Here is a 10,635-nt window from a genome sequence, read left to right as displayed (position 1 = left end):
TCCATCTCTGCCCCTCTCTCTCCATCCCTGCCCCTCTCTCTCCATCTCTGCCATAGTCTCCCCTCAGCCCTACTGGCCCAGCCCCACAAACTTATACAAATGAGTGACTTTGTGGATGTGCATCTTCATGTCTTACTTGATAGAAATTAGTCTTCATCCTTCTTTTTGGATTATTTTGCCATGGATGGATCATGGTATGGAAGCAAAGTAGGGAAATATATGCAGCCACGTGTGAGTCTGAGGGATGCCCTGAATGCTTCAGTTACTATTGATTCTTATGACAAGATTTGCTTCGATTCACCTGGAGTTGCTTTCTATGTGGATTTCCAAAAACACATTTGTGGCCAAAAGCTGCTCCTCTCTAGAGCCAGTTAGTTGTTCAATAAGGACTCACTACGCTTCAACCCGGAGAAGGTAATGGCACCCCCCTCCAGTACTCTTGCCTGGAAAATCAAAAGGATATTCTTTTGATTTTCAGTCCATGGGGTCGCTAAGAGTCAGAAAGGACTGAGTGACTTCACTTTCACTTTTCACTTTCATGCATTGGAGAAGGAAATGGCAACCCACTCTAGTGTTCTTGCCTGGAGAATCCCAGGGAGGGGGGAGCCTGGTGGGCTGCCATCTATGGGGTCTCACAGAGTCGGACTGAAGTGACTTAGCAGCAACAGCAGCAGCACCCTTCAACCAGGGTCTTTCCAGATGGTGCTCATGGTAAAGAATCCGCCTGTTAATGCAGGAGACGCAAGAGATGTGGGTTTGATCCCTGGGTCGGGAAGATGCTCCGGAGGAGGAAATGGCAACCCACTCCAGTGTTCCTACCCGGGAAATCCCGTGGACAGCGGAGCCTGGAAGGCTATAGTCCATAGGGTCGCAAAGAGTCGGACATGGCTGAATGATTTACCTTGCATGCGTGAATCCTTCAGTCACAATTGCTACGATTTGATGACTTCTCCTTGGCATGTCAGGGGTGCGTGAGACATGGGACCTGGCACCGGTTGGGTATCCAGTGGCACACAGGCCCAGGATGGGGTCCCTGAAGCAGGGAGTTGCCTGGGTTGTTTGCCCTGTGGAGTTCTGAGTCCAGGCTGAATTAATTCACAGGACAGAGAGGCAGCAGGAAGCTCTGCCAAAGTGGTCTTCCATGTGGTCCTGTAAGTCAAGCCTGCATTTCTGCCCTGCTTGTTATTTCTATTTCCCAGGGAAGAATTCCTTCTCTCTGACATATTCCACTTTTCAGGGGGAGGGATGTTGTTCAAGCCAGTCATCCATTCTGCCATCTCATCCATCATTCTGGCCAAGCACCCAGTATGGGCAGAGGTCCAGATGCTGAGGGGCTGGGAAGCTAGACCACCTCCCAGCCCACCCTGATGGGTGGACCGTGGCCCTGGAGGCTAAAACCAGGCAGTCTTTTGTACTCTCTCCTCTCATAACAGGGTGATATGCACCCAGGAGTAATGAAACCCTTTTCTCACTGATGAATACTATCCTTAGTATCGTGTTCAGCTCCTCTGGAGATGAGGTCTATAATACTGTTGAGGACACAGCTGGCAGACTTCCTGGGAGCGTTGCTTTCATGATGGGTGGACAGCATGCTTATCAATCAGGCAAGTCTCAGGGGCTGTGACGGAAGGGGCTGGGTTGAGAGCAGAGAGCAGAGAGCACAGGATGCTGGGAAACTTCTCTGCCTGTCGTGTGGCCTAGCTGGGGAATCAGCGTCTACACATCCCGGTTGTGAAGTGAGCTCTTCCTCTCTGCTGAGCCCCCAGGGATGGCTTTCCTCCACATGATCCCAGACCACCTTCTGAGGAGCTTCCTGACTCAGGGGCCACATTTCCTAAAAGCTCGCCATGTGACCGGACAAGACTGGGCCTGCAGGGGTGCCTGCCGAAGACCTTCAAAGGGAAAGCGGGGCTCAGGACTCAGAAGCTCAACAGTGGTGGAGTGAATGGACCTGGCTGGCACTGACCAGACAGCTGGCATCATGAGAACCAGGGAGGCACCACTGTATTCAGCCTGCTCTGGGAGTCCAGCTGTCGTTTTGAAATAAGACTCTCTCCAGCAAGCAAGTTCTAGGGTGGACAGAGAGAAGGAACTAGAGGCTGAACCTTGACTTGGTTCATAAAGGTGAAAGGCTCTGGACCAGGAAGTCCGGAGTGTTTTCCTGGACTCTTGGAGCTGACCATGGATCTGTGCAAAATCTGAAACGGAAGACTCCGTGCAATCAATAGGCCTCGGTAAGGCTCACATTGGCTATCACGGCCATGCAGGGCTCCATACAGACCTGTCTTGGATTCTGGAATTCATTACTGAGGAGCTTAATGTTTTATCATACAAAGGAGTTCAGCAAGATAGGCACTTGGATGTTTTCAAAGTCGAAATGCTCAGGAGAGAGTCATATATTAAAGATTTTTTTTTCTTGTCATTATTGCTCCTGACATTGGTTTCTGCTGACTTCTTTTTTCATTCTCAAAAGTTTCTCATAACTTAGTGTGATGGTTTAACTCATGCAGCAATTATTAGTTGTGTGTTTAGTGCTGAAAGAGCCTGGAATGAGGGGCTAATGGGAGGCCGAAAATGTTAAGGTTATTGAAAGCCAAGTCCACTTTCTTTGGGAGTGGAGTTGGGTGAGCTATACAGCTGGTGGCAGCTTGGACCTGGGGCCAGGCTCAGTTTGAAGTAGGTTTGGAAGGAAATGATGGGCGAGGCCCTAAGGATACAAGAAAGGAAGGCATGCCAGGTAAGAAGGGACAGCGTGAGTCCAGGTGTGAATTAGGGATGTGAGAGGGGGACTATAAAGAGAGCTGAGCGCCAAAGAATTGATGCCTTTGAACTGTGGTGTTGGAGAAGACTCTTGAGAGTCCCTTGGACTGCAAGGAGATCCAACCAGTCCATCCTAAAGGAGATCAGTCCTGAATGTTCATTGGAAGGACTGATGCTGAAGCTGAAACTCCAATACTTTGGCCACCTCCTGCGAAGAACTGACTCATTGGAAAAGACCCTGATGCTGGGAAAAATTGAAGGCAGGAGGAGAAGGGGACGACAAAGGATGAGATGGTTGGATGGACATGAGTTTGAGTAAGCTCCAGGAGTTGGTGATGGACGTGGAGGCCTGGCGTGCTGCAGTCCATGGGGTCGCAAAGAGTCGGACACGACTGAGCAGAACTGAGAGAAGCAGACAGCAGAGGGACGTGAGGGAGCCCCTGAGTCCTCAGTCTTCCCGTCCACTGGTGACCTCCAGCGCCCTCTGCTGGTAGATTGTGTGCACTGCAGTTTGTCCTGTGCAGCTCTGGTTTCTGAAGGCAGGCTGTCTCTGCCCTTAGTAAAACCCCAAGGCCTTTCCCCGAGCCGGTCCAGCACACAGGTGGAGGGTGTCCAAGGTGTTTCCTCTGGCTTGCTGTCCTGTCCTGGTCACTGCATTGATGTGGCTGGCCTGGGTTTCCAATACTTAATCCCTCCTGTGGGGGCAGCGGCTTCTCCCCTGGGACCTTCTTCCAGGGGAGGGAGGAGGCTGTGATTCACACTATCCCACAGCCTCTGCTGTAGCCCAGGTTTTTCCAAAGTGTGGAACCTGAGACAGGTGGTTTGCACGGGGAAGTGAAAGCTGCATACGGAGGAGATAATGGAGCAGGACTCACCTGCCCACTTCAGCACCGAGGATCTATAAGCCGGTTGCAGACCACACTCTGAGGGGATGGGCGACTTGTCAGGGCAGTTCCTGGGCTGTGTCATACGCTGTGAGGACACTGTGCCTTTTTCACACTTGGAGCTGCTGCTGATAGAAGGCCTCCTCCCGTGACCCTGTATGTGGAGGGCAGTGCTTGGGAGGAGGGGGAAGGAGGCCGAAACCCTCACTGGGCCCCAGGTGGATTAGCACATCCTTCTCACCTCCTGCAGACAGCTGGGAGCAGGGTGGCATGCAGGGTCCTACTCGAAGCCAGGTAGATCCGGGCTGAAGTGCTGGGTGTCTGCTCAGCTTGCTCCCCTGTCAAGTGGGTATGATCCTGCCTAATAACACAGAGAGGGTGTCTGGTGCTTTGAGAAAGACAAAAACAGGTGCTCCACAAATGACCTTTCGGTTTCAACAGCTATTAGCAGCAGCTTCTGCAGCCTCTCGCGTGTGCTTGCACATTAACACACGTGCACACACACACACACGCTCAGACACCCGAGGTCTCAGGAGACGGGCCTCTGCAGCATCTCCCAGGAGCTAAGCAGGGCTCCGCTGAGTCTTCAGCTGCTGCTCAAAGCAGCTGCCTGGCCCCATCGCTTTCACTTACACAGAGGGAGGAGAGAAGGTGGCCAAGCATTCTAGAACCACTTGCCTACTCTGTGCAAGCCTCCACTGGCTGCTCCACAGGGCAGAGGTGTCCTGGGAGGAGCTGGGGCAAAGGGGTCCCTCTGGAGCTCAGAAACATTAATTCATTTTGCCACATGTCTTGTGCCCTTTTAAAAAATATATTTTGTTGAAGTATAGTTGATTTACAATGCTGTGCTAATTTCTTTTGTGCAGCAGAGATTCAGTTATATATATACATTCTTTTTCGTATGTTTTTTTCCATTATGGTTTATCAGAGGATGTTGAATATAATACCATGGGCTCTACAGTAGGATCTGGTTGTTCATCCTTTCTATACATAATTGGTTGTATCTGCTAATCCCAAACTCCCACTCCATCCGTCCCTCTGCCTGCTTCCCCCTCTGCTCCTCTGAGGCATCACGGGGAACACGTGTGCTGAGCGAAACACTACCTGGCCTGTTGGCGTGGAAATGGGGACCTTTATTTGATGGGAAAGACTTGGCCACATCCTAAGTGAAAACTGTGATTAATTGAGAGAACCGCTCCCCTCCAGTGTCCCCACTCTCATTCATGTGCAAATACCAATGAGGTGGGGCTGGAGTTATCAAAGCAGCTGGGAAACTCACTGATGTGAGAGTCAGTGCTTTCAGGGTACGTGGGGCTGGACTCCAACAGCCCCAAGAGAATCCCTTCATTTACCAGCCCGGGTCAAGCTCAGGGTGACGGTGGTCCTGTAAGAGCCTCATGCCACCCCAGACAGCAGAAGACCTGCACAGCCTGGCCCCACTGAGTCCTGCAATGAGTGTTCTTTGTATCCACACGTCTTCTTCCCCAAGAAAGAACATCCACCCACGGCTGCGTGATGATGAGTCAGTTTCAGTCTTGCTGCCCCATTGCTTCATGCTCTGCCCCGTTGCTTCACGCTCCTTGTCTGGCAGAAAGGAGAGCCGTAGAGGCAGGGCAGTTCTAAGGGGAAAATTGTTTCCTTAGTGCAACTGTGACCTGAAGAACAAGCAGCGCTCCCAGGGAAGCGACTTAACGATGGGTGAGAAGCACCATCGCCGCTCGGCAGTGGTGGGCACCGCCGCGAGGAGCAGCGGAGCTTCCATCAGCCTCCTGTCCATGCCCGTCGATAGGGGAAGCCGTCAGCAACGGCTCACAGACACGCCACCCCCAACCAAGACATTGAGTCGTGGGAATGTGGTCTATGCCCGGATAGCCTAACTGAGGAATTCAATCCAGGCTGGAATCCCAGCTTCTCTCCAATGAGCCTGGGGACTTTGGCAAAGAGTCTTGACAGACATGCTGCCTCCACTGCAAATGGAGTCAATCATAGCACCCACTTCCCTAGACGTAGATCTCCAAAGTCCAAGGACACACGCTGCCTCCGTTGTGTCCGGCAGTGACTGCACGTTACATCCCTTCATCTTCTCAGCCAGACCAGAGAGGAGACCACGGGGCACACTTGCAGCCATAAGTAGCTAACACCTGAGAGGAGAACAAGCTAAACACACAGCAAGAAGAGGCAGAGGACTGAAGGTGAACGAAGAAGCAACGAGAGAGTCAAAAACCCACTGGGAAAAATCACCAGAACTAAGGCTGGCTCTTTGAAAAGAGACCAAAGTTTAAGATTGTTCTATGATCCGTATCCCCAGACTAAAGATGGCATTTCCCATTCTGTCAGAGAAATCTCTAGCAAGATATGCAAAGGGTGAGATTTAGCCTTGCCATAGAGGCAGGAAAAGAAATGGAAAAGAAATGCAAAAAAGCAAAATGGCTGTCTAGGGAGGCCTTACAAATAGCTGTGAAAAGAAGAGAAGCAAAAAGCAAAGGAGAAAAGGAAAGAGATAAGCATCTGAGTGCAGAGTTCCAAAGAACAGCAAGAAGAGATAAGAAAGTCTTCTTCAGCCGTCAATGCAAAGAAATAGAGGCATATAACAGAGTGGGAAAGACTAGAGATCTCTTCAAGAAAATTAGAGATACCAAGGGAACATTTCATGCAAAGATGGGCTCGATAAAGGATGGAAATGTTATGGACCTAACAGAAGCAGAAGATATTAAGAAGAGGTGGCAAGAATACACGGAAGAACTGTACAAAAAAGAGCTTCATGACCCAGATAATCACGATGGTGTGATCGCTCACCTAGAGCCAGACATCCTGGAATATGAAGTCAAGTGGGCCTTAGAAAGCATCACTATGAACAAAGCTAGTGGAGGTGATGGAATTGCAGTTGAGCTATTTCAAATCCTAAAAGATGTTGCTGTGAAAGTGCTGCAGTCAATATGCCAGCAAATTTGGAAAACTCAGCAGTGGCCACAGGACTGGAAAAAGTCAGTTTTCATTCCAATCCCAAAGAAAGCTCAAAGTACCGTACAATTGCACTCATCTCACATGCTAGTAAAGTAATGCTCAAAATTCTCCAAGCCAGACTTCAGCAATATGTGAACCGTGAATTTCCAGATGTTCAAGCTGGTTTTAGAAAAGGCAGAGGAACCAGAGATCAAATTGCCAACATCCGCTGGCTCATGGAAAAAGCCAGAGAGTTTCAGAAAAATATCTATTTCTGCTTTATTGACTATGCCAAAGCCTTTGATTGTGTGGATCACAATAAACTGTGGAAAATTCTGAAAGAGATGGGAATACCAGACCACCTGACCTGCCTCTTGAGAAACCTGTATGCAGGTCAAGAAGGAACAGTTAGAACTGGACATGGAACAACAGACTGGTTCAAATAGGAAAAGGAGTCCTTCAAGGCTATATATTGTCACCCTGCTTATTTAACTTATATGCAGAGTACATCATGAGAAATGCTGGGCTGGAAGAAACACAAACTGGAATCAAGATTGCCAGGAGAAATATCAATAACCTCAGATATGCAGATGGCACCACACCTATGGCAGAAAGTGAAGAGGAACTAAAAAGCCTCTTGATGAAAGTGAAAGAGGAGAGTGAAAAAGTTGGCTTAAAGCTCAACATTCAGAAAATGAAGATCATGGCATCTGGTCCCATCACTTCATGGGAAATAGATGGGGAAACAGTGGAAACAGTGTCAGACTATTTTGGGGGGCTCCAAAATCACTGCAGATGGTGACTGCAGCCATGAAATTAAAAGACGCTTACTTCTTGGAAGGAAGGTTATGACCAACCTAGATAGCATATTAAGAAGCAGAGACCTTACTTTGCCAACAAAGGTCCGTTTAGTCAAGGCTATGGTTTTTCCAGTGATCATGTATGGATGTGAGAGTTGGACTGTGAAGAAAGCTGAGTGCTGAAGAATTGATGCTTTTGAATTGTGGTGTTGTAGAAGACTCTTGAGAGTCCCTTGGACTGCAAGGAGATCCAACAAGTCCATTCTAAAGGAGATCAGTCCTGGCTGTTCTTTGGAAGGACTGATGCTAAAGCTGAAAGTCTGATACTTTGGCCACCTCATGCAAAGAGTTGACTCATTCGAAAAGACCCTGATGCTGGGAGGGATTGGGGACAAGGGGAGAAGGGGACGACAGACGATGAGATGGCTGGATGGCATCACCGACTCGATGGACATGAGTTTGAGTAAACTCTGGGAGTTGGTGATGGACAGGGAGGCCTGGCGTGCTGCGATTCATGGAGTCGCAAAGAGTTGACTGAGTGGCTGAACTTAACTGATAGAGAGAGGGAAGCCTGGGCATCTCACGAGCCTTGACTGAAACTTGCTGATTTGCTTTTTTTTTTTTTTTTGGCTCTTTCTATGAGTCTGTGAAATGAATGGCCGATTTTTCAGTGGGTGCAAATTAGGCAGAGGTACAGGGCAACAGACCCCCCAGGGCTGCCCTAGACCAGCGCGGATCCAAGTCCACATGCCCCCACCTCCACACACACCGTCAGGCCAGGGAGACCGAAGGGCTGGTGACGAGAATAAGGCACAGCATTGGCCACAAAGGGGTAAGGTGACTGTGTCTGCTGGTCTTACACAGGTCAGAGCGAGGACAAGGTGGATTCACTAACATGGTGAGCAGTTACAGTTGACCCAAGCTCCAGTTCCCGAGAAAATGGACGGCTTCTCTCTGCATGCAGCCTGCCCCTTCCCCAGTAGAAAGAGCAAATGGTGTCTGAAGACACAATACCAGGAACAAAGTGGACACCGGGCAGCCAGCAGCTCTCCGCCTGCAGCAGGAGCTGTACGTGTGCAGAGGGTCTGGTGGGGGCTGCCCACTGAGGAGGAGGGATGCCCAGGAGCAGAAGGGGTGGCAGCTGGCACAAGGGAGGCAGGAAGATGTCCATGTCCTTTCTCAGAGTCATCGCCCTTCTTTGACTCACGTGTGCCGTAATCACAGAGCAGGAACCCGTGGGGGGCGCACAGCCCTTCCGGGCTCCTCCTTGCCCACCCAGGAAGAGTCTCCAGTTGCCAGATGGCTTCTGAGGTCTTCAGGGAGGCTGACAGGACCCTGGGAACAAAGAGCGCAGAACTGGAAGGAGGAGAGACTTCCAACAGAGGGGAGAATGACCCATGGAATTGTGTAGACACACCAACATTTGGGGTAGGAACGTGTGAGCTCTCCCAGAGGTTCTAGAGGGAACAGGGAAAGGGGAAGAGAGTGTAGGGACTCAGGTGCCTGTGGGTGGAGGCTGAAGGGTGACAGGGATGAGGGGGAAAGGGTATTTTTAAGTTGCTTTGCAGGACTTTCAAAAAACATGCCCGCTGCTCGTCCTCTTCTGTTAGACGCGTGGATTTCTGCAAGACAGTGATTTCAATTCTCATGCTTCTTTGAATCAACTTTTCTCAAAGATGGAGTCACCCAAGGTCTTGGCTACAGTGTGAAGATGACTTGGTCCCTTCTGCCAGTGAAGGTGTGCACTGGCCCAGCTGGGGGAAGACCTGGCCACCCCTGCCCTTAACCATCTTCTTATTCTTTCATCATAGATATCTGTAAGAGGTAATGTGAGATGGTCACTACCAAATTATTGGCAGGATAATACCTTTGAGTAATTAATACACACATGATTTGGTAAGGGGCTGTAGCATGAACAGCCATCTTCAGGAACTGCAGCTCTGCCTCATAATAGCATCACTGTCAGAAAACTAACTGTAACCCCGTGGGCTCCTTTGTCACACTTGCAGAGAAAAATAAAGTGGCCCAGTAAAGCAGCCCAATCTGTTGCTGGGTTTTAGTACTGAGTGATGCTTAGCACCAGTTGGGGAGGCTTGGAGCCTTAAGGGAAATGAGACTTGCCTTCTAAACCGCCCATTTCTAATCTGAAGTGAGTTCTAAAATTGTCACCATTGGGGCTTCCTTGGTAGTCCAGTGGCTAAGACTTCACGCTTCTAATGAAGGGATCCAGGTTTGATCCCAGCTCAGGGAACAAGATCCCACATGCTGCAACTAAGATTCAGTGGAGCCAAATAAATACATAAATATTTAAAGATGTCACCATCTAGAAAACCAGCTGTGGGAGGCTGGCCCAGTACCTTGTGCCTGTCAGATTCACATTACACACCCTGATGAGGGGAGAATCTCATAACTGAGGATTTTGAGCCATGTGAGCTCTAAGGGTCTCTCCGGGACAAAGCTCTGAGTCTGTTTTCCACTTTTCTAAAGCAAGTGTCTTTTACAATTGTGGACCCCACATTCTTTACTACTGGTGGCAAAGCAGTCAGAAGGATGACCGTGGGGAATGCGTGCTCTCCAGTACAGCAGGGTTTGAAAGTTCAAGTTTGCCTTGCAGAGGAAGTGGGCCTCCCATTTCCTCTCTGCTGGCACATCACCCACCCTGAAGTTCTGGGAGCTGGGCCTGGAATGACTCTCATATCATTGAACGTTCTCTGTAATTTATTTCATGTAAACTTTCTTTTCACTCAGCAAGAGGGACTAAGGTCCCTGTTCCATTCAGTTCAGTTGCTCAGTCGTGTCCGACTCTGCGACCCCATGGACTGCAGCATCCCAGGCCTCCCTGTCCTTCACCCTCTCCTGGGGCTTGCTCACACTCATGTCCATCTAGTCGGTGATGTCATCCAACATCTTATCCTCTGTTGTCCCCTTCTCCTCCTGCCTTCAATCTTTCACAGTATCAGGGTCTTTTCCAGTGAGTCAGAACTTTGCATCAGGTGGCCAAAATATTGGTGTTTCAGCTTCAGCATTAGTTCTTCCAATGAATATTCAGGGTTGATTTCCTTTAGGATGGACTGGTTGGATCTCCTTGCAGTCCAAGGGACTCTCAAGAGTTTTCTCCAACACCACAGTTCAAAAGCATCAATTTTTCGGAGCTCAGCTTTCTTTATAGTCCAACTCTCACATCCATACATGACTACTGGAAAAACCATAGCTTTGAATAAATGGACTTTTGTCAGGACAGTAATGTC

Source organism: Oryx dammah, unplaced genomic scaffold, assembly GCF_014754425.2.
Source record: "Oryx dammah isolate SB20612 unplaced genomic scaffold, SCBI_Odam_1.1 HiC_scaffold_14, whole genome shotgun sequence".
Taxonomy (NCBI): Eukaryota; Metazoa; Chordata; class Mammalia; order Artiodactyla; family Bovidae; genus Oryx; species Oryx dammah.
This window is presented reverse-complemented; position numbering follows the sequence as displayed.